This window comes from Buteo buteo, chromosome 2 (assembly GCF_964188355.1).
Source record: "Buteo buteo chromosome 2, bButBut1.hap1.1, whole genome shotgun sequence".
Lineage (NCBI taxonomy): Eukaryota > Metazoa > Chordata > Aves > Accipitriformes > Accipitridae > Buteo > Buteo buteo.
This window is the reverse complement of record NC_134172.1, coordinates 64,974,728-64,995,224: the sequence shown is the minus strand read 5'-3', so window position 1 is coordinate 64,995,224 and position 20,497 is coordinate 64,974,728. Positions and strand designations below refer to the sequence as shown.

General features: G+C 47.3%; 1 protein-coding gene across 2 annotated transcripts in view; it reads left to right on the top strand.

The window, feature by feature from the left end:
- Positions 1-20,497, top strand: part of CBFA2T2 (CBFA2/RUNX1 partner transcriptional co-repressor 2) — a 63,953-nt gene that overhangs the window by 7,536 nt on the left and 35,920 nt on the right. Inside the window, exon 1 of one of the 2 annotated variants that reach the window (XM_075058945.1) lies at positions 15,755-16,024. The exons of the other annotated variant lie outside the window; for it this stretch is intronic. The gene's annotated coding sequence lies outside the window, so the exon portion shown is untranslated. Of the gene's footprint in view, positions 1-15,754; positions 16,025-20,497 lie in introns of those variants that run through there. 2 annotated transcript variants of the gene reach the window in all.

Here is a 20,497-nt window from a genome sequence, read left to right as displayed (position 1 = left end):
GAAGATTTAAAGCAGCAAATTCTAGCCAGAAATTCTTTCTAGTGCTTTGCTTTCCTTCTGCTGTTTGCTTCCCTCTTCGCACTGCAGATGCTAATGGATCACCTTCCTGTGGTGAGTAACGATACAAGCAGTACTTTACGTTGTGCTGAGAAACTGTCGTCTTCAGAAATGTTCTTTCTGAGATGCATTCCCACTCCTAAACCATCGCAGATTAAGCAGCAATGAAAAACCTTCAAGCTTAGCTTGAGATCACTTGTGTCAGCCTAAACACCTACCTCCTGTATGAGCCTGGACTCATACTTGAGGCTACAGCAGGCTTGTGCCACGATTGGGTGCATGTGCAAGCTGATGCATCCACATTTCTAGCTTTCTGTGCATTCTCTACTCTCTTCTTCCTCCATTTTCATAGATGGAAGTTATATTAAACTTGATGTCCTCATTGTGGAGCTGCCTGCTTCTCAGGACCAAATTTTTTTGCCAGGAGTTCTGCTTAGAGGTAGAGAGAAAAGGCAGCAATCTGGAAGATGGCTTCCAGAAAAAAATAAAATACAGCAAATTTGTGGCAACCACAAAGCAAACTGGTTTACCAGATCTGGGAGAGCATCCCAGGGACCTTTGCGGAGGTGAAACCATTGAGGGTTGTGGGATTGAGAAGCACAGAGGCAGGAACAGATCCTTAACTTGGTCTCTGCTGTCATCTGTGCATCCATTTCTCCAACCAAGCCACCCCTCAGCTGTAAAGGTGTACACAGAAAGGTGTACACAGAAAAGAATTTAGATGCAGGCAGTACCTTGTTCATAGAGCTTGTAAATTTGACCATGGGGTAACAGAGACCGCAAGTCAGTGTCATGCAAAATTGAACTTTTGGTGGATTGTCTGCATCCATTTACTGCTGTTCGTTTACTCTTCTGCTGCAAAAGCTCAGGCTCCAGATTACAGCTCTTACTCCATGTGAGTCTCCACATTTCAAAATATACTGGTTGCTGCCTTTTTTTTCCTCCAGCAGATGATTTTTTTCTGTGAAAGTGTGGTCTGACCTCTGTATCTAGGTATGCTGAGCACCTAGAAGTTAATTTGATGGAATTGTCTTGGGAAGAATCTTGGGCAGTGGCAGATACCCTTCTTTTGGAAAGCCTATGGATGAGGCTCTTGCAAAGGGAGCAGTGGAGGCAACCTGTGCCCACTCTGATTTAAGCATTGCCATGCCTGCTGCCCGTATCTAACAGCACCCTCTTGGCCTTGCACTGGTTTTGTACTGCGGTACTTCAGAAATGTTCACCAGCACTTGTCTGTCCTTTTTCTTCTTGAACATACTTGTCTCATTGAACAAACTTTTTTTTTTTCCCCTGTGTAGTATTGATTTTAGCAAGAGGAAAAATAAAACCTCTTTGTGCATGTGAATGGGTAAATGACTATCAGAGCACACAAACTGTTGAGCAGGTTAATTTCTAGATGTTTCTTGATTTGCCTGCTACCAGTTTTATTTAAGTGTTAAGTCTTCAGTCACCACAGCCACTGTGTTCATCAGGGTTTATTTCCCATTTAATAATTGTAGCAGTTTCCCTTGAGCCCTGTACCTTTAATTAAGAAAGCTAAGTTTGATGTAAACTTAATGGAATGAAATTTGTTGTATTTTTATGGTAAATATGCTCGCAAGAATAACATTTGTAGACTCAGTCACTACTCCTGAACATTGTTTACCGCATCTCCTGTTTTCCTTGACCCTCTGTCAGTACTGATGACTTTTCTGATGGCCAGAGACCAGGGTCTGATCTGTGCAGAAATTTTTGCCTTTGGTCTCACAGATACTGTGCGCAATAGTTTGGCTGGCGTAGGATCTCTGCTTTCCCTTTTGAGTGTGTTGATAAGGATTGCCTCAGTTCCCACCAGCACTGCACTTTTACTGTCCTGGCAGTGCTCTTGGTGGTATAAGGTGGCCCAGGAAGCCCTGGAGAACCTGGCAGCACTGCACGGAGCTGGTCCTACTTCAGGTGGACTCTGGGCAGATGTGACCTAGCCACCATCCAGGCTTTGAAAGCCCTATTCAGTGAAACCCGATGTTATTTCAGGAATATTTCCTATGCTTAGTGACCTGTGAGTGAGCCCTGGTAGAAAGAGCTACCAGAGGGACACCTCCCCACGCCGTGCTGCTGGGCTGCAGTGGTACCTAGGTGCCTCTCCAAATGCACCAACCACCCTGCTCTGCCCTGCCCGAAGCCTCCCTTGGCAGAATTTTGCAGCAACTTGCTTTTTCCACTCCTTGGTGCAGGATTTCTACAGCTGTTGCTGGTCCTCCCAGTCTGAAGGCCAGGGCAATGCTGGTTCTCCAGATAGCCCCAAAGAAAATGAAAAAACTCAGATGGGACGAGAAGCGGTGGCATGCATGGGCTTCTTCAGGTGACCACGTGCAGTAGCCTTCTGTCTGCTGACTCTGCTTCCCCAACATGGGGTGAGTCTGTAGTTCAGCAGGAACAACCAAGGCAAGGATGAGCCAATGGACAGATCTGCCTGTATACATGCAGCATGCCAGGAATTTAAATCCATCACCAACGGTACTCTCCAGATGGCTGTGCTTCTCCGAGCAGGGGCTCCGTGAATGGAGATGCACCTCGTCGCACCTGTTTTATAACACAGAAGCAAAATATGCGGGGCATCCAAATAGTTATACCCCGACAAACAAATTCTGGCAGTGGGAGTGTGAGTTTCCATCTCGTTAAGCTGTTGGCAAAGCTCTGGTAATTCCAGTCACTGATGCAGCGCAGGAATTATCCCTCGACATGACTGGTTGTGTCAGGTCAGAGCATCACTGTTTTTTCTCAGCAGTTGTGTGTTTATACTTCAGGGTAAAAGAAAGTGTTGAAATGTCAATTCATTGGGTTCTTCTCTGGTGCTGGAGCAAGGTCTCATGAGGTCAGAAAACAAGTGTCTGAGGATTTCTGTACAATGAGCATAAAGTGGATTTCTACACCTAAGTTGTAGTGAGGAATTGTTTTCAAATCTAATGGTTTTTTTAATGCAAAACCTAGCACTGATTCTCTGTTTTGCAGAGGCTTGAAGGTTCAGCTTGGAGGTCACCAGCTCGGCTGCAGCCCAGGTTGGCTTTGTCAAAGTTCCTGCTGTCTCAAAGCTGTTTGTTGGTCTGTATGAAATCAGCTGGTGGTTTTGGTCCACTTTCTTGGGGACTGGTCAACTCTACCATGGTTGGTCCCATTTTTGGCATGCAGGAGGTGTGCCATGAGTTGGAGAGATGGAGTTGGATGAGCTGGAGATTGTGGTGTCTTCTGGCTCCTCCAGCAGGCAGAGGATGAGGCATTTTGTTGAAGGGGTGGCACACAGATGTCAATAGGCATGGGAAATTTGCCTCCAGCGCTGTTGCAGATTTTACGGTGTCTTGCAAACAAGAAAGAGCAGTGTGCTCTCCCTGCCTCGTGTTACATTACACAGCTTGAGACAGGCGCATACAAAATTCATTTTAGAGGTCCGTCGTCCAGTCCCAGAGACTAAGGAATGTTTTAGTAGGGCTTTTATAAAATTTGTACGCTTTATCAAAGGTCCTATTGTTTCCTCATTAAAGCAGGATTATGCCTCTGGGATTAGCTGTTCTGCATGGGTCAAGAGGACAGCCACGCTCCATTTTCATAGTAAACTTCTGGTGCAGAGGTGTATGGTGAAACGGCTGAGGCAAGTGGGAGGCTGAGTACCCGGGAGACACAGGGTTGCAGGTACTTGGAAACAGGGTCCAAGAGGAGCTTTTACAAATGTTAGTTTGATTGGACTTAACTCTTGAACACATGGAAGGATTTTAGAGGGCTGCATCTCCAACGCTTCTTATCATTCAAACACTCCATCTCCAAGACTCCTTCTGGTGTTAAACAGCCTCTGTTGTTTGTGCGAACCTTAGGGGGTGAATTTGCAGCTTTTCCATATGCTGAAACAAGCAGGCAGGAAGACCTTTAATTTGCACAAGGATCTTCTGTAGTCAATACAAGTTGACCCCACAGGCTTTCTTGAACTAATTCCTGTCAGTTTGGCTTTGCAAGATCTGATTTTTGCCCTCAAACGATCTCTTCTTCCAAAAGCTTATTCCATTGTGGATTTTTTTTTCCTGTATGACTACAATTCTGAATTAGGTTCGAGTCATCAAAAAATCACTGCTAAGTAAGAGATAGCTTCTTTTACTGATGCTGTAGTGCCCAGATGTTTGGAGCCTATTGGTTTTGTTTGGGTTTTTTTAAGTGCACTGTCTGTCTCTGCAGTTTGTAGTCACATAGTTGCATATTCTTGTGTTCCTAATATAAATATTGTCATTGCTGAACAGGGACTTGCAGGAAAATGGTGAAAAGAAATGCTGAAGCAGCACTGCTAATCAGGTAGATGTATTACACTGCTGTTTAGTTGTAAGAAGTCTCCAAGAAGAAGAATGAACTCTTGGACTGGAAGCCTGCTCAGACTGCAGTATTACCTTGAAGAGAGGTGTTATTTGAAATGACTGCTGTAAAAATTCCTCAGAAAATGATTTTAGTATTTCTCTTGCTCTGCTCATAATGACATTCCCTAGAGGATATGTATTTGTCATCTATTTTTCTAGATCTGCAGAGAAGTAAAATCAAAGTACTCATGCTGTAGCTTGGAGGATCAGGTCAAACATGAGCAGCTAACAGCACGTGTGGTCTGCCTTCCCCTACGCTGAGCAGAGCATCCTGTGAGCCTGGCTGCCAGGAGCACATCACGGTGGCCGGGCTTGGCTGCAGCGATGCTGGAGAAGCTGCAGCATGCCGTGCTTGCACCCGCCCTGGGCCAGGCTGAGTCCCACCAGCAGCCCTGGTTGGGTTGGTGCAACCCAAAGCTGTTGTGCAAGGGGTGCAGCTGGTTCTAAGTGTACGATCATTGGGGCATCCTGTGGTGGTCTACAGCTCTGAGTAGGACTGGTGGTGTATCTGTCACTCATCTCTTCCACACCTTCAGGGTTTGGTTTTTTTGATGGCTGGTCAGTGGAAAGCTGACCGTGGTCATCAACTGTATGTAAATGAGTCATACTGAACTCAAAACTCAACATGCAGCATTTCAGGTTACTTGGGCTCAAAGCAGCCAGGTTATTAACCACAAACACAGCATTTGTAATCTAAATACTGTTAGGCCTTAAGTAGGGCAGGAGCTGCTGTAACTCTAATCTCCCCCTGCAGCACGGGGCAGGGCTGCGGCAGGCCAGGTGTTTGCCTTTAACTGCAGCTGCTCCATCTGCAGAAACAGGTGGGGACGTTCAGGACTGTCGGCAAAACACAGCTGGGAAAAGTTAAGAGCAGCCCCACAGTGTGCTAGTTCACCTGGGCAGAGCACACCCCTAAGCAGAAGCGCCGGTGATAAACATGGCTTCACCTCAGCGTCAGCTCTGGGTGGGATTAATGAAATGAAGAGAAAGTAAATGTATGCTTGAGCTGCCTTCCACACCCCCCCCCCCCAAAAGCAGCAGCACTGCCAAATCAAATTGGCTATTTCCGGAATACTGCCTTTTAACTGCCTGTGCCATCAAATCCAACCCCACTTCGGAGAAGCTTTGCTGATGAATATCTCTCATCTCCTACTCCAGGTTTTTCTTACTGTTTTTTAAATTAAGATGTTTCTTTCTTTTTTTTTTATAACTCATGTAGAAAATCAGGATTTTGACAGCTGTTAAAGTTTCAAGTTTAGTAAATCTGAGTTTTGGATTGGAGGTAATTTTTGGCCTCTTCCCTTTTCCCGTATGTGCATGTTAATTAACTTCAACATACAGGTGTTTGACTTCTAGCTCTTGACAGTTGTCTGAATGTTGTCCATCCCTTGCATGGGATAGAAGACCTCTGACTTCTTTGATGTAATGCTCTCACCAAACGCTCCTTTCAGTCTATTGAAAAATCTTCTCTTTTAACTGTCCCAAGTATTCTTCAGCATATTACTTACCATGTTTGTGGGAGCAGGCAGAGGCAGGGGGTGTTGGGCATGCATGAAGCAGAGCAGGTTGCTGAGTGCTTGCTCTGCTTGCTCCGCTGCCATGGGGAACTTGCCAGGAGGAGCACAAAGCACAAGCAGGTCCCCCATTTCTCCTACATAAAAATGATAAGGGATCTGATGGCTCCTGTCCCCTTGCCTAGGGACGGTGTCACCTGGATGTAAAATACTTGGACCCAGGGCAGGCAGCGCCTCAGTAATAGTGTGTTTCCTCCTAAGCACTTAGGATGGAAAAATAAGTTTTGGGAACCTTGCACGACTCGCGCCTCCCCATCTCTCTGACTCTCCTGGGAATTTTGTTGTTAGTGCTGCTGGGTTGATACGGGAAGAGCTCAAATGCCCAGGGAGTGAGTGGAAATGTGCACCTCTGGGTGAGGTGGGTCACCCTAATTCTGTGCTGGTGGCAGCTACGGCTGAAAGTGTTGGGTACAGACATGGTGGTGTTGGAGGGAGCTGATGCCCCCAACAATTATGGGCTTCCTCTTTAACTGGGTTGGTCTCTAGCTTCTGCATGTTAAATCCTGAAAGTTTTTAAAGGTGGGTGGGTTGTGTGCTTTGTCAGCCTGGTTCTAGTCAGCTGTTTCTCTAGGGAGAAGCTACCTGTATTTTTTGGAGACTTGATTTTGTGTACCTGTTGTGTTTTGTTGAATGAGTTTATTTCAGAGCAATCTTCCGATTGAGTCGTTCTTCTGTTGGAAAATGTCTGTTCGTTAAGACAGACACTTTCTCTGGGACCAATATGTGCTCAGGAGATCAGAAACCACCCTAGATGCTCTGTAATTGTATTTACTAAACTGTACAACATGGCCTAAATAAATATTTACTGATTTGAATATGGTTCTTTGGCATCCTGGTAGAGCACTGGCTGCCTGACCTTTGGCTGTCCTGATGTTACCTTGTTTTGTGTAATTTTTGAAAGAGGGTTGTTTTTTTGTTTGGCTTTGGGGTTTTTTTAATAACCACATGGAAGGGGAAGATTTTAAGTCCAGGTTTCACAGGATGGGACTGTTTCTGCCCCAGCCTCCTGCTTGCTGAAGGCAATAAATGGTGTCCTCAGCTCAAGGTTTAGCGCTCGAAGTTTTACTCTGACAGTGTGCCTTTTCTGCACGGGGAAGTTGCTGCGAAATTTGGGTGTGAATTTGCAGTGTACCAGCTGCTGCACTAATGCCATCTGCAGAGATGCGCAGAGTGCTGGAGTGCTTTTGTGCAAATCGGCTTTCTGCGCTTCCCTTTCAGGAAGGCTTCAAGGTAGCACTGCTGCCAGAGATCTGCTCTGCAGCTGGCACGGCCCTGCTTTGGGGCTAAAGCAAGCTGCCACTACCTATGCTTTCTGGTTATGGGCTGTGGTTTCACCACCACTCAAACCTCTCTGGTCACTGCTAGCTGCAGAGGAGGGTGCTTGATCTGGGGTTTAGCTCAGGGGGGAGGCTGTATCCTGGTGGACCCTGGCAGGTCCTGGTGGATCCAGCAGCACCACCAGACACCACTATGGTCCCATGTGTGCACTTGTTGTGGGGGAAGGGGCCACCCCAGTGTGACCGTGGGCCAAGCTTGGCTGCTGACCCTGGAGGAACAGTGTAATGGGAATGACAAGAGGTTTGGACCAGAGGAGAAAAACGCATGTTAGCGCCTGAATATAGTTTTTCATCCTCTTAAAATTCTTCTGTTTCTTTGAAGTGTGAATCCCAGATGCTACGAAAGTATTTTTCCAGACATGGCTATGCTGTCTTGCTGTGTATTTTCCACCAAATTGCTGAATTACTGTTTTCCTTCTGGCCTTCAATTTTTTTCATAGCTTTATCTTTTTGTCTGGATGTTTTACATGGCTAAAACTCATTCCGTCTAGCATACCAATCTGAGAACTCCCACGTGAGACAGCGTCCCCACTGAGCTATCGCATAGGACAGGAATGCTGGCTTTTTTTCCTGGAACCTTGTAAACATGAACTTCCTGTTGACACGAGCTGTAAATCTGCAAATAGGCTCTGCTTCTGACAGAAGATGAAGGTAATAAAGTTTCAGGTCCTCGTTCACTGTGCCTGGTCCTCCTTGAGCTGCATCCAAGCACCCCAGAGGCGGTGGAAGCACAGAGGCACAGGAGGGAACCTGCTGATTGCTTTGCACCTCTGGAAATGAGTCTTTCCCTTTCTTTTTATCCCATTTTCTTTAGGCACCCAAGTATGGATGCAATGCTAATAGAAGCCAGGTGGAGAATCTCAAAACCCTAATGACTCTAAAATGATGCTTCATTGCTTGTTTTCTCCTTTCATTTCTCCCTGCCTCTCCCACCACAGAGCTGATCTTCAGTTTTGGGGAGTTAATTCTATCCTACATCCAAAACAGGTATTTTTGGATAACAAGCTGGCCAAATTCTAGCAGCTATTAGAAGACTTTGCATATTACCACCCATGTCACTTAATCTCGCTGTTATTTCTACCTTCAGGAGGAGGTCTGGTGGGATGCGTAACCCACACTAGTTGTTGGTTTTTGCCTTCTATGCTTAACGCTCTGCTCTTCTGCGTTTTGTGCAGCAGCAGCTTGTGAGCCTCATCCCATGTGGGGCTGGGGGCTCCCGGCAGCAGCCGGCTGCTCTCTCTGCCTCATAACGCCCATGCAACTTGAAGCTGTGGCTAGCAAGCCGTATGCTTTACCTTCCTTCTCCCAGTGCCAAGACGAGTGCCTGTAGCTCGCTAGGAAAAGAGGCAGCAGCGCGTGGAGAATAGCTGTGTGGTTCCCCATGCCTTGTGTTTTTCGGAGGTTGATGCATGCTTTATTTCTGGTTAGGTAGCAGAGGCAGGTAGCAGACACCCGGGCAGGTGGCTGAGCTCAGCAGATGCTGTGGGCTTATAATGGTTGGGCATGAGTGTGCTGATCTTCAGGATTGACTGTTGGGGATGCTGGGGCTCTCTGTGCTGTCAGGGAAGGGATGGAGGCAGGCGAGGGGCTGGGAAATGGTGGAAGCAGAGTGGAGAAGGGAAGCAGAAATAAGGTGAAAAAAGACATTAGAAGCATGGTAGTGGAAAGGGAAAAAGGATATAGAAAAGGAGGAGTGGTTACAGGACATTGAAATGCGGAGCAATGGGCAGGATAAAAACAAGATCTGGATGGAGGCTGAACTCTGTTAATAAGCATCCCATTAATTAATACTTTCTCATGTGGCAGCACTGGGGTGTGGATGAAATCCAGCCCTTCTCAGCCTGACCTCCGCACTCTCCTCGCTCGCCACTGTGCTGGTTTCTCTTTGGCTTCCCGCCCTAAGCGAAACCGCAACCTTTCCGACTTCTCAGGGCAGAATGGAAGGCACATGGCAGCGGTGTAAGAGGAGCCTCTCACAGTCGTCTGCGCTTGGGTGGGCGTGCTGGTTCTTTCGTAAACTAATAGCTCCCAGCAGTGCTACTAAATCAGACTTGGTGGAGCCGGGAGCGGAGAGTTGGAATGCCGGGCCAGGCGCACAGGGCTGCGCCGGGTTGTTTCTTTTTTTTCCTTCCCCAAAACCCACCATTTGTTAGGTCCAAAGGGCCAAGTGACAGCGGGAGAGGGAGCTGGCAAGGATGAGCTTTGCAAAGAAAATAGTTTAAAAACTAAAAATAAAACCCCCAAAATAACACCCCCAAAAAAACCTGTTTAAAACATAATTTTTTGTTGTTTGATGAGGCTGGAAGGGAGGGAATCCTGTTCAGTGCTAAACCTGTAAAGCCAACAAACTGGGATGCTACTGGAAGGCCCTGCTTAAAATCCTGAACCGGTGGTTTTACTGGGTAAAATGAACAAAAGAAGTGGGGATTATTTTTTTTTTTTAAGTGTCTTAAAGGGAGACTGTGGTTTAGGTGAGAAATTTGGATACTTTTAGTCAAGGTTACCAGGTTAGTGACAACTAATTAACAAGAAAATAAACCTCCTTTGGTGGCTGTCCGATGCCAGGACGTGGCTAGGCAATGAGATGGGGAGGTACCACCTCCTCCGAAGGGCTGGGCGAGGACCACAGCCCCAGCAGCGCTCACAGATGCAGCAGTCCCAGGGCCTGGAGGGGAGGGAAGCTCAGGATGGAGTGGGGGAAAAAGGCTTCTGTTAAAAGAGCCCAAGATAAAGAAGGAAAAGCCGTTATCAGGGGGAAAGCCACAGCCTGCAGGAGGGAAGTCACCGGTGGAGGGAGGTGCAGGAAACGAGCTGGGGTGTAATGACCCTGCTGGAGGGATGGAGCTTGGGATCCATCACATGCTTTTTATTGCTCATATTTTTTATTATAAATGCTGTCCTTTCTGCGACGAGACCAAAACCACAAGTTCTGCTGACAAGTCCTGCTTTGATAAGCTTTAATGTGTGCTTTCTTAATTGTTGAAGATCTTCCACAGGGGAGGTGGTGAGGAGTACTGGGAGCCCAGAATAGGGTGTCTGATCCTAGGACATGGCTCTCCAAGCACATCATCTCACCTGCAAAAGGGAAGATTTCTGCTTCCAAAGCTTGTCTGCACCATAAACACATGCCAAAGGGGATGGACCTGTAAGGTCTCGGGCAAAACTGTCAGATCTGGACAGGTAACTGGCTTTTCTAAAGTAGCAGGGAGGTGCCCGAGTTAGCTGCAGCAGAGTGCTCCATTAGCACAGCTTCCAAAGACAGAAATGCTCCTGATCCCCCACCTGGGGTGTTGGGCAATTAAAGATGATCATCACCAAAATTACAACTGGAGGGCAGTGGATGGGTGTATTTTAACAAATCTCTGTAATCGAACGGCACTGCTATTGATCTGGAAAATATTGTCAAGCTGCAGAGCTGTTGGACTAGACTTAATCCTCTGCAGGCTGGGTTTTACTCTCTCCAAATAGGATTACTCATTTTTTCCGTATTTCTGTGTTTGGTTTAAATACCCGTGACAGCTACAGAGGCTTGGATTTCTAATCAGAGCAAGGGTGTTAGATTTAGGAATTGGTGTGTTGTTTGGGGGGGGGGGGGGTTTGGATAGGATATCAGTTCCTGGGTGTTTTTTCCTTTACATATGCGGTCATATAGGAAGAATAAGGTAGTTTTTGCTTAGGTGTCCTCCCCCTTGCCCCAGCCCTAAATCAGCAGCCAGAAGTGATGTTTCAGTAACTTCTTTAGATTGTGCTAAATTCTTTGCACCTTTGTTCCCACTGGTTTTTTGCAATGTCTGATCATAGTTGTTCTGGGTGTAAATTCTGCCAGCATAGTTCTTCTGGGTGTAAATTCTGCCAGCTCAGTTAAGGCCAACTTTTAATACATTTTTTTTACCCTCTCTGGGCAGTATTGAAATGGCACAAAAGCCAAACACTACTCACGTTCACTCCTGAAGGAAGCAATATGATTAGATTTACTTGACAAATTAAGCTTGTTAACATAATCTGCCATGTGCTAATTTAAATAATGGATGTATTGAAAAGAGGATGTTTGTTAAATGTGATAAATTTGCTAGGAATGGAGAGGTCTAATCTCCATTTGGGGGGGATGCATGCCCCTGTCTGCTGAGCTTGAACTCAAGTCACTGAGCCTCCCCTGCAACCCCACCAGCACTGCTTCAAAGAGAGCAGTCCCTTCTTGGCTCCACTGACTTGTAAGTAAGGCATAAAGAAGGCAGTAAAATGCTTGACTTTCCTGCCAGACCTGAGCCTGGAGGAGGAGGAGGATCCCAATTGGTTTCCATCAGATTCCAGTTAGCATGAATTTATGGTTTCCACTTAGCCTGATAAATGGCTTTGGCTGCCTTGGTGCATTTGGATTTATTTTTCTGTGCGATGGAAAGTGGTCAGCTTAAAAAGGCAAAGGCTTTCCAGGGTTGCCGTGAATATGAGTGAAGCTTCTTTCCGAGGTAAGAACACAGCAGGCAAAAAAATAAAGCTGTGGCATGTCATAAATATGGGTGGAATAGAAGAGAAATCAGAAGTAGTTCGGGACTCTTGTGCTTGCTGTGGCAAAGGGCTGTGATAGGCATAAAAATTCCACTGGAAACTGGAAAAATTCTTCAGATTTCCTCGCTTTCCTCAGAAACCACACTTAGCAGCAGGTATCAATAGCTCCCAGTGTTCAAACTTTGTTTGCATCGTTCTTTCCATGGAACATTCCCAGGAGAAGAAAGCAGAAGCAGATTAAAGCAGCGAGCCGGGGAAAGCAGTTTCCCCTGTGCTGCCTGCAGTCCTCCTTCCTTCCACTGTAGTGGTGATGTCTGGGTTACAAAATCTATTTTAATGCATATTTGGGGAGCAGGCTAGCCTCTTGGTTACGTGGAGGTGCTACTCGAGGTCGGTAGATGACATATCTCAGTGTCTTCTATTAGTGTGCTGCCCCTGCTTCCTCCTGCTGCATTTGCAAAGGCAATAGTTGAGCAGGGCACGGTGTGCGGGATGTTTTCTCCTGGCTTGCTTTGCAGTAACGGGAGCGGCTGCGTTGGCACTGCTGGGGAGACCGGCTGGCGGTGGGATGCTTGCCTGCTGCTCCACACTTGCCTGTGGCTCCACAGACCTGCCTCTGCCAGTGGTGACCTTAGGGATGGGTCATGATTTGAGCAAGCTTAGGCACATGAGTCATGTTTAGGATACAATCCATGAGTCTTTCAAAGGAGGCTTTGCAATGGCTCCTACTCAGGGCGCCCAGGTGTCCCCACCCTTAGTTTTTATGCCTTGAGAGCCCAAAACCACACATACACCTTCCCTACTCTGAGGCCGAGCTGTGAGGTCTGGCATATTCCTTCTCTAGCCAGAAGTGGGGATGTCTTTCCTGAGGATGTTGGGGTTTTGGTAGAAGTTGGCCTGTGGACACCATGGCAAAGAGTGCATACATGTTCATAAAGGTTTGTAAAGTCAAATCATTGTAACTGTACTTAAAATACTTGGAGTGGCCTGAGTTTTTGATGTTTCAAGCTACTTTAGGTTGTAAAAATAGGGAGAAGATTTATTAGGCCATGGGTTTTTACAAATGGTAGTTACAATCCAGTTGTCAAGTTGGGGACAGCTTTTGTTTATGTAAAGTGAGATGTTTACAAGCTGTTGAGGTCCTTAAGTTAAAATACAATTAAAAAAGAAGGTGAGGGAACATCTAGTGCTAGTTAGCTATTTCATATAGCCCAAACCCCTGTCCATTCCATGTAGCTTGTAAGAGGGCTTTCTCTGATGACTTTGACCCAGAGACCTGGCAGCTCCCAGGCTGTGTCTCTTGAGCATCTTCTGTTCATCATACAGCATCCTCCTCCTCTCTTGTGCTCAGATTGAGGTCAGCTTTTGAATTCACTGGCTGGTTTCAGGCTGGTTTGGTGATGTTGGGACAGGGCTGGACAGAGAGCAGTGCTGTCTGATGCTAAATGCTTAATGCCTTAAGCATAGGGCTGCATCCATCTGCCTGGTACCATCTCCACTGGGGGCAAAGCTGCAACATGAGCTCGCTCCTCATAAGACATCAGAGAATCCACATGAGAGCCACCGCTGTCGGCACGACCCTGGCTGGGGAGGGCTCCTGTTGGGGACCTCACAGCGCGAGGCGCCGGGGAGCAAATCATGAGATGCAAGTCCATAGGAAAATAACTTTATTAATTCTGGAGCTCATGGAGCTGCTTGTTTTTTGTCTCCCTTCATTGTCTGTATAATTTAGAGATGATTTTTCCATCTTGGCTTATGAAATATTGAGAGCTTCAGTATTTTGCGCAACCTTCATCAGAAGTGTCAGAAGCCCCAGCGAGCTAAACTTTCTGAAATTAAATGTTTTATTGATGTGCCTTGCCAGCAGCCCTACCAGTGGGGACTGGGGTGCAGAAAGAAGTGGGTGCCAAGAGGCGCTGGTGGATCTGCCTGCAGCGCCTGCTTGTTCCCAACCAACTTTGCCGCCCGAGCGCACAGTGTTCCAGGTATCCATGCATTGATGCTTGATTGTGATTCACTTTTTTTAACTGAAGCATGTGAAATTGCTGGTCTTAGTTGAGGCTTGGAGGTGGGAGGGTAGCTGTAAATCCATGCCCCCTCTGCCTGCAGCCAGGCTGCCCTTCTCGGAGTGATGTGCTCGCCCAGCCAAGGCTGCGGCAGCTTCATGTACTCCTACAAGAGCTGAAAGTCTCCTGCCCAAATGCCTCCCTCCATTTACCATCCAGCATCCTGCCTGTGCTGGGGAGCCCATGCTCTGTGGGAGGAGATCATGGCCTGTATCTTCATGAATGCATGCCGTGTGTGCTCGCAGAGTGCTTTTTAATACTTCTTTTCAAGCACTTTTTTTCCTATCTTTACAGCCTTTTCCCTTCCCAAAGGAAAGTAGAGGTACCTTAAACTAATTAGGAGTAAGAGGCAGAGAAGCTGGAGGTGAAGGGTTTGGTGGGATGCTGGGGGGCAGTACTTCTAGGAGGCTTACGGACATGGCTTGGCAGTTAGGAGTAGCCTATTGAAGCACTGGAAATTTCATAAAAAGAAGCATTTTGCTGTTGGTGAGCGAGCAGAGTATCCCACCACACTTACACCAACTGTGGAGAATGCAGCTCATGCAATTTCTGGGCTTTTAAAAAAACAGCATCCCTCAGCTTGGGCAATGGCAGGCTTTTAATTTGCTGTCCTGGCAAGGTACATAGGTCTCTGGCTCTCAAAAAAGTAGCTGAAGGGAGAGTTAGTGTTGCCTGGAAGGATTTGGAAAGGATTATATCGAGACCTGAAGCCTCTCAGCTTAGAGGAATATGGATTGGAGTGATGAATCCTTCCTGAGATCTTAAAATGTGCCTGTGCATGGTCTGCAAACAAAATGCAAATGTTGCTTCTCCTTCTTGGGTGGTTTTATGGAAGCTGGAAGGAGGATGGCATGGATGAGGATGGTTTGAGCAGTAGCTGGAGGGGTGGTTGCCTCTTCTCTGGGGCAGTGTCGCAGGCGGCCAGGGACGCCCGTCTGCGTGGTGAGGAATGCTGTGTGTAAATCTGTGTTTCCCCAGCACCCAGCTTGCGGTGAATGGTGCTGGGCTGATGGGATTAGTCAGGGGCCTCCAGTTAATATCTGTTGTTCACACCGCACATTGCGGAGTGGCTATTCAAAATTACCAGGAGGTTTGTAGGTGGCAGAGCTGCCACGTCTGTGTATTAAGGGGAAGGGAAATGCTCAAACCTATTTGTGTCCAGTGTGTTTCTGTTCTGAGCCTCCCTTGCTGCTGTAAGATCCCTGGTGGAGTTTACTCCCCGTATAAAACATTTCGGATTTACATTTTCCTTTAACACTTCCTCTTCGATCCGAGTAATATGTTACACATTTAATTGCTCTTCCTTTGAATTTTCCAGTCCTGGTTTGGTACCCTTGCAACATCAGTATCTTGTTATCTTGTTGTTGCTTCTAATTGCTAACACATGCCAGCTTTCCAGCACTGCAAACTCTGGCGCTAGGGCTTGGAGGGGAGTTTACAGGGAAGATTTACATGCATGGGGAAACCTTCAGAAAATTAATTCGCTAGTTTACCCAACAGCTTATCCAGGTTTCAGAATTGAGAGCTAAGACGAAGGCTGATTTACACCCAGTGCTGCGTAAGGCAGAGCTGATTTCGGAAGGGTCGCTCCAGTGGAACCAACCCACAGCGCCTGTGTCGGCGAAGCCCTCCTTTCCTCTTTACCGCCCTGCCGCCGTCTCGCTGTTATTGCTGGCCATAAACAAATTACGTGTATTTAACAAGTTAATGTCAGCCCGGCTGCGAGGCGCTGGTAGGTGTGTGCTTGGTGACATCAGCTGGCGAGCAGCCTGGCAGCAGCACGGCGCAGGCAGGGAGCAGGCAGGGAGCCGAGGGTGTGTGCCTCTAAGCTGGGTATTCTGGCAAGGTGGAGAGCTGGTCTGTTTGGCAGGACCTTCCCATCTGGGATCCATCTGTGTTTCCCTGGAATCGGACAGGCGGCTCCAGGCAGTGAGAAATCGCAGATGTGCGGGACCTGACACATGTCCAGCTAATGAAAGGAGAAGGCAGGCTGGGCTCCGGCTGCGCTCGAAGATCACGAGCAGAGGAGGAGGAAGAGCGCTTTTATTTATATTTCAAAGAAACTAGGTGTATTCAACAGCAGCTGGATCGTTGCAACCTTGCTGTTTAGGGTAAGCAATAGAGGGGTCTATTTTTAAATGGGACTGGGTAGGGTGCAGCATATCTGGGGGCAGTGGGGGATGCTTGCGGGGGGATGCTTAGCCACCGTGCCGCCAAGTAGGTTTGAAGAGCGACGTCGGTTTCGCTGTCGGTGTGGAGAAAGCCTCAACCTTGAGCGCAGGTAGAGGGAGAGGGTGGGAGCAGCGCCGTCCGCAGAGCTTCGCCACCCAGCCTGCCTCCAGTCGACTGCAGTGGCTTTGCTGGGGGAAAACTTCAATAGAGGAGCCGGCTGCATGCGTGGATTCTGCAGCTGAAAAAATACTAAACTCTCTCTGAGGAGAGCTGCGTTAGAGCTTTCTCTATGTTGCTATGGAATGGTTTATGATTTTTTTTCTTATTTTTATTCCCCCCCCCCCCCCCCCCCCGTGAGCAGAAGGCTGGGATTCGGTATTTTCTGGGGAAATGGAAGAGCAGGAAGGTTTTTGTGTATTTTAGCAGAATGTGTTTTTCCGCTGTGCCTAGCCTTTACTCTCATTTCTGCCTGCTGATACAGAAGGCGTAGGGGTAAATCTGCAGAGGTAGATTTCTTCCATCGGCTCCCAAATTTCCTTAATTTTTCCTGTGTTTTCAGTGCTTCCCTGCATTGTGGCAGAGGCTGCTCCCTTTTTGTCTTTGCGCTCCTTGAGCAGCAACTGATGCTACCAGCATCTAAATCTCTCAGATCAATTTTGCGATACCAGAACAGACCTCCCTGCCCTATATATTTTTGCTGTTAGGCTGCAGACTGCTGTATTTTTCTCTTATTCCATTGTAATCTCCAGATCCTGCATATATATTTTAAACCTGCACTCCCTCCCCCACCCCACCCCCCCGCCCCGTTTTTTGGGAAGGTTCAGCAGTTGAAATTGCTCCTTCAGTCCTCTGGAGTAGCTTGTTGTAAAGATCCTTCTGTTGCACGTTTGCTGAGCTGCTGCTCCGGGTGTGCGCTCTGCAAAATATTACCGGCTTTTTCTCCTCCCGTCAGCACACGGCTCCTGCACGACGGTACTCGCAGTCCATTTTGTGTGCTGGCAAAATCCTGCCCAGCCACGGGAGATGCACCAAAATCAGCACTTGAAAGTTTGGGGAGCTAAAATGTGGCTGAGGATCACTTTCTCTTGAGCTGGAAAAAGAGAGAGTAATATTTGCTACGCTCTCTGGTGCAGGATGATTCCCTTTGGGGCACTTTGCTATTGCTTTGTCCGGGTTAGTTTTAAGTGTGCCAAATGACAGGGTTTCCCTGGGGAGAGCGCAGTGCAGCCTGGCTGGGCTCCCTGGCAGGGTGCTGTGCTGCTGCATGGGCTGCAGCTCCGTGCTCGTCCGGTTTGGCCGTTGCATGTGCCACCTTAAGGTTTTCCTTCTCTCGCAGCATGCAAGCATTTGGGTATAGGCTTTTAAAAAACGTATATTGTAAGTCTGCTTCTACAGACATGCCACTCACCTCCTATGTGTCCCTCGCTGTCCCCGGAGAGGAGGCAGAAGGAGCGCGTGCTGCCTAATGCTCTGCGACTTCAATGTCTCAGCACAAAGGAGGAATGAAAACCAAAAAATCTCCAGCAAAGCTGCACAGAGTGTGACGATATCTAAAAGCAAAGAGCTTTGCTCCTCTGCTGTGGCTCTCCTGAAGACTTCCCAAATTTGTGAACACAGCACAGCGTGTTGGAGCATCTGCTCCTGCGGTCTCTTTGCAGGTCGGGCTCTGATTAAGCAAACCGAAGTTTTGCTGGCATCAGGGCGGCATGATTTGGCCGTTAAACAACTAATTGCCGGTGTCTTGCTCAAGCCCTGTGGAAAACTTTTTTTTCTTGTCATGTTCCTCTATTTTTGGAAAGGCTTTGGGGTGCCTGATGAGCTGAGTGCTGAGGTTGTTATATTTTGGGGAAGAGGGTGGCTTGAAACTCAGTGGCCAGTTGTAATAATTTTATAGAAATGGGGTAGCACATTCAAGTGAAGACTCTTCTTTTTGGGGGGGGCGGAGATTGTCTGCTGGATGATGTGATTTTCACTATTAATATGGAGAAGACGTTTAGTCTGATTTTTTGGGACTACCTAGGCTTCACCTAAATGACTGTGGGTCCTCCCCAGCCAGGTACCCCTACCCCAGCACATCCACCAGTTAGAGAAACCTGCAAAACTAAGAGAACTCAGTGTAAGAAACAAGGTAAAAGGAGTAAAGCAAAGGCAGTTTGAGCAAATACTGCCAACAGGAAAGTGCAGTAAGCCAAGTGAAGGATTTGAAGGGTCTGAGGAAGGAGCAGTATTGCTAAAGGCAAGGAGAATAAATCGTTAATCTGAGAAGTCTATTACACAGGGAATGCCCCGAGGAAAAGAGCAGAAACTCCATTTAATAGTGAAAAGGCCAAAACAGTGCTGCCAAGTCGGGTTCTGCTCTGCCCGGGGACTGGAGCCATGGCCCCTGCTTACTTCCAAGATGCTGCTATTTTTGCAAGTTGCATCTGCTGATTTTTGCAGAGGCTTGTTTAAACCCACTGAAGCCAAAAGCAATGGGAGCTTGCTTTTCTCATGTGAACCATGGGTCAGGCTCTTGGGGTTTTTTTTCTTCTGTTTTGTTCCTCTTAGTCTTACAGGACCAGTGCCCTGAGAGAGCAGGGTTTCACTTCTTAATGCTGCCTTGTCTGTTGGTTCAAGCGGGAGTCTGAAATTATTTTACTGCTTTACAGGGCTTTGTCAGGTGTCGCTGATGGTGGATTTTGGCTTGTAGACATTATCATTGGGGACAGTAGGCAAGAGGAAAAGAGCTGAGTTTTCAAGGCAGCCAGTTCTTTGGTTCCCAAATTGACCCATAAATGCAGTAACCATCAGCAGCATTTTGCAGGAGGCAGTGCTCTCCCACAGTTATGCGCTGGGATGGGCGAGCCAGGTGGCCTCTTGTTTTTTCCAGCTCTGTTTTTTTAGGGTTTGGACAAAAAACGAGATTTGTTTGATGTACATGTGCAATGTTTACAGTATAGCTGGATAGCTGAACAAAGTCATTTGAGGACTTGGGCATATGTAGCAGATTTAAGGCAATGCTGGCTAGTTCTTAAATCTGAACAGGAGATGGTCATAATCTGTTGCCTATTGGTTTTTTTCCCATAATAAGGGCTGGCTTATGTATACTTGTTCTGGGCTAGATTGTAGGCTTGCCTTTATCCTGGTCTAGTGACTATTTACGTATCTGATTGCTTGTTAGAAGCTAGGTATGAAATGTGTTTTGACAGACACTCCAGAGCAGTCCCTGGGGGCAGCATCACTGCAGGTCTCTGGGAGCCTGTTCAACTTTTATTTTTATGATGGAGACTGTCTTAATTCATGCAGCCTTCAGGGAATGGCTGGAAAAAACTTTGTTTAGAGCAAGAGCAGAAGCCGGGAAGAACTGGCGAGCAATGATCCTGCAGTTGAAGCGGAGCATCTAGAGGCTTGGGTTCAGTTCCTGGGTCTGTAAGCAATTTTCTGAGGCAAGACCTTGACCTTAGTGCCTCTTTTAGTGTCAGCAGCTTACGTCCAAAAGGACAATAGCAATTTCAGAGTTTTCAAAGCATTTTAAAGTTTAACTATTGTGCCTTTTATTGGGCTGGCCAGTGGCATTTTTATAAGCCAAGCTTAAGGTTTTAGAATAACATGTATTTAATTTCCTTGGCGTGTCCCGGCTGCAGGACTCCTGTCTTTCGTGTCTGTGGTAGGACTTGTGCTATTGAAGGAGAACAGTTGCAGGTGGCCAGAAGACCATTTAGAAGAACCAGGACTGTTGCAGATCTGCTGCTTGGTTACTCTCTGGTCCTATGGAAACTACAAAGGCAAGAGTCAGTTTTCCTTCCAGCAACAGGATGCCACAACCTGACGGTGGGATGCTGCGTAGCCATCCCTTTCAAAGGCATCTCTTTCACCAAAAAAAACCCAAGAAAGCCCTAGAAGTACTGATAACTGTCATTGAGCTCACCCCAAACAAGGGGAGGACAAGGAGCACGCTGTAGCCCTGAAACAGCTCAAACCTGTTGCTCTGCAGCAAGCTGTGAATGTTTAAAGACCCGGTATTACTTAGGATGCTGGTGGAGCATCGGGGGGAGTGGGTTATTGTGCGGGGAACAGATGTGCCGTGCGCTGTTGCCGCGTGCCGGCTCTGTGCTGCTGCTCCCAGCACCAGGTGCAGCCATTGTTCCGGCTGGTCCCTATTCATCCGCCCTCGGCTGCCGCTCCGCGCCCGCTCCCTCATTGTTTCTCCAGGAAATTAGCATTAAAAACCCATCCGAAACCCCCATGTCCCTCAACTGCAGGTGACTGTTATTGGCCCCAGCTGCCACCCTTGTGCTTGATTACTTCCATATGGGGTTGTGGCAAGAAGTAGGATCCACTTATTGATTTTTTTTTTTTTTAAATATATTTTTTCCCCTTTTTTTATTCCCCCCACTCCACACAGACACTTCAGCACTTGCAAGGAACAAAAC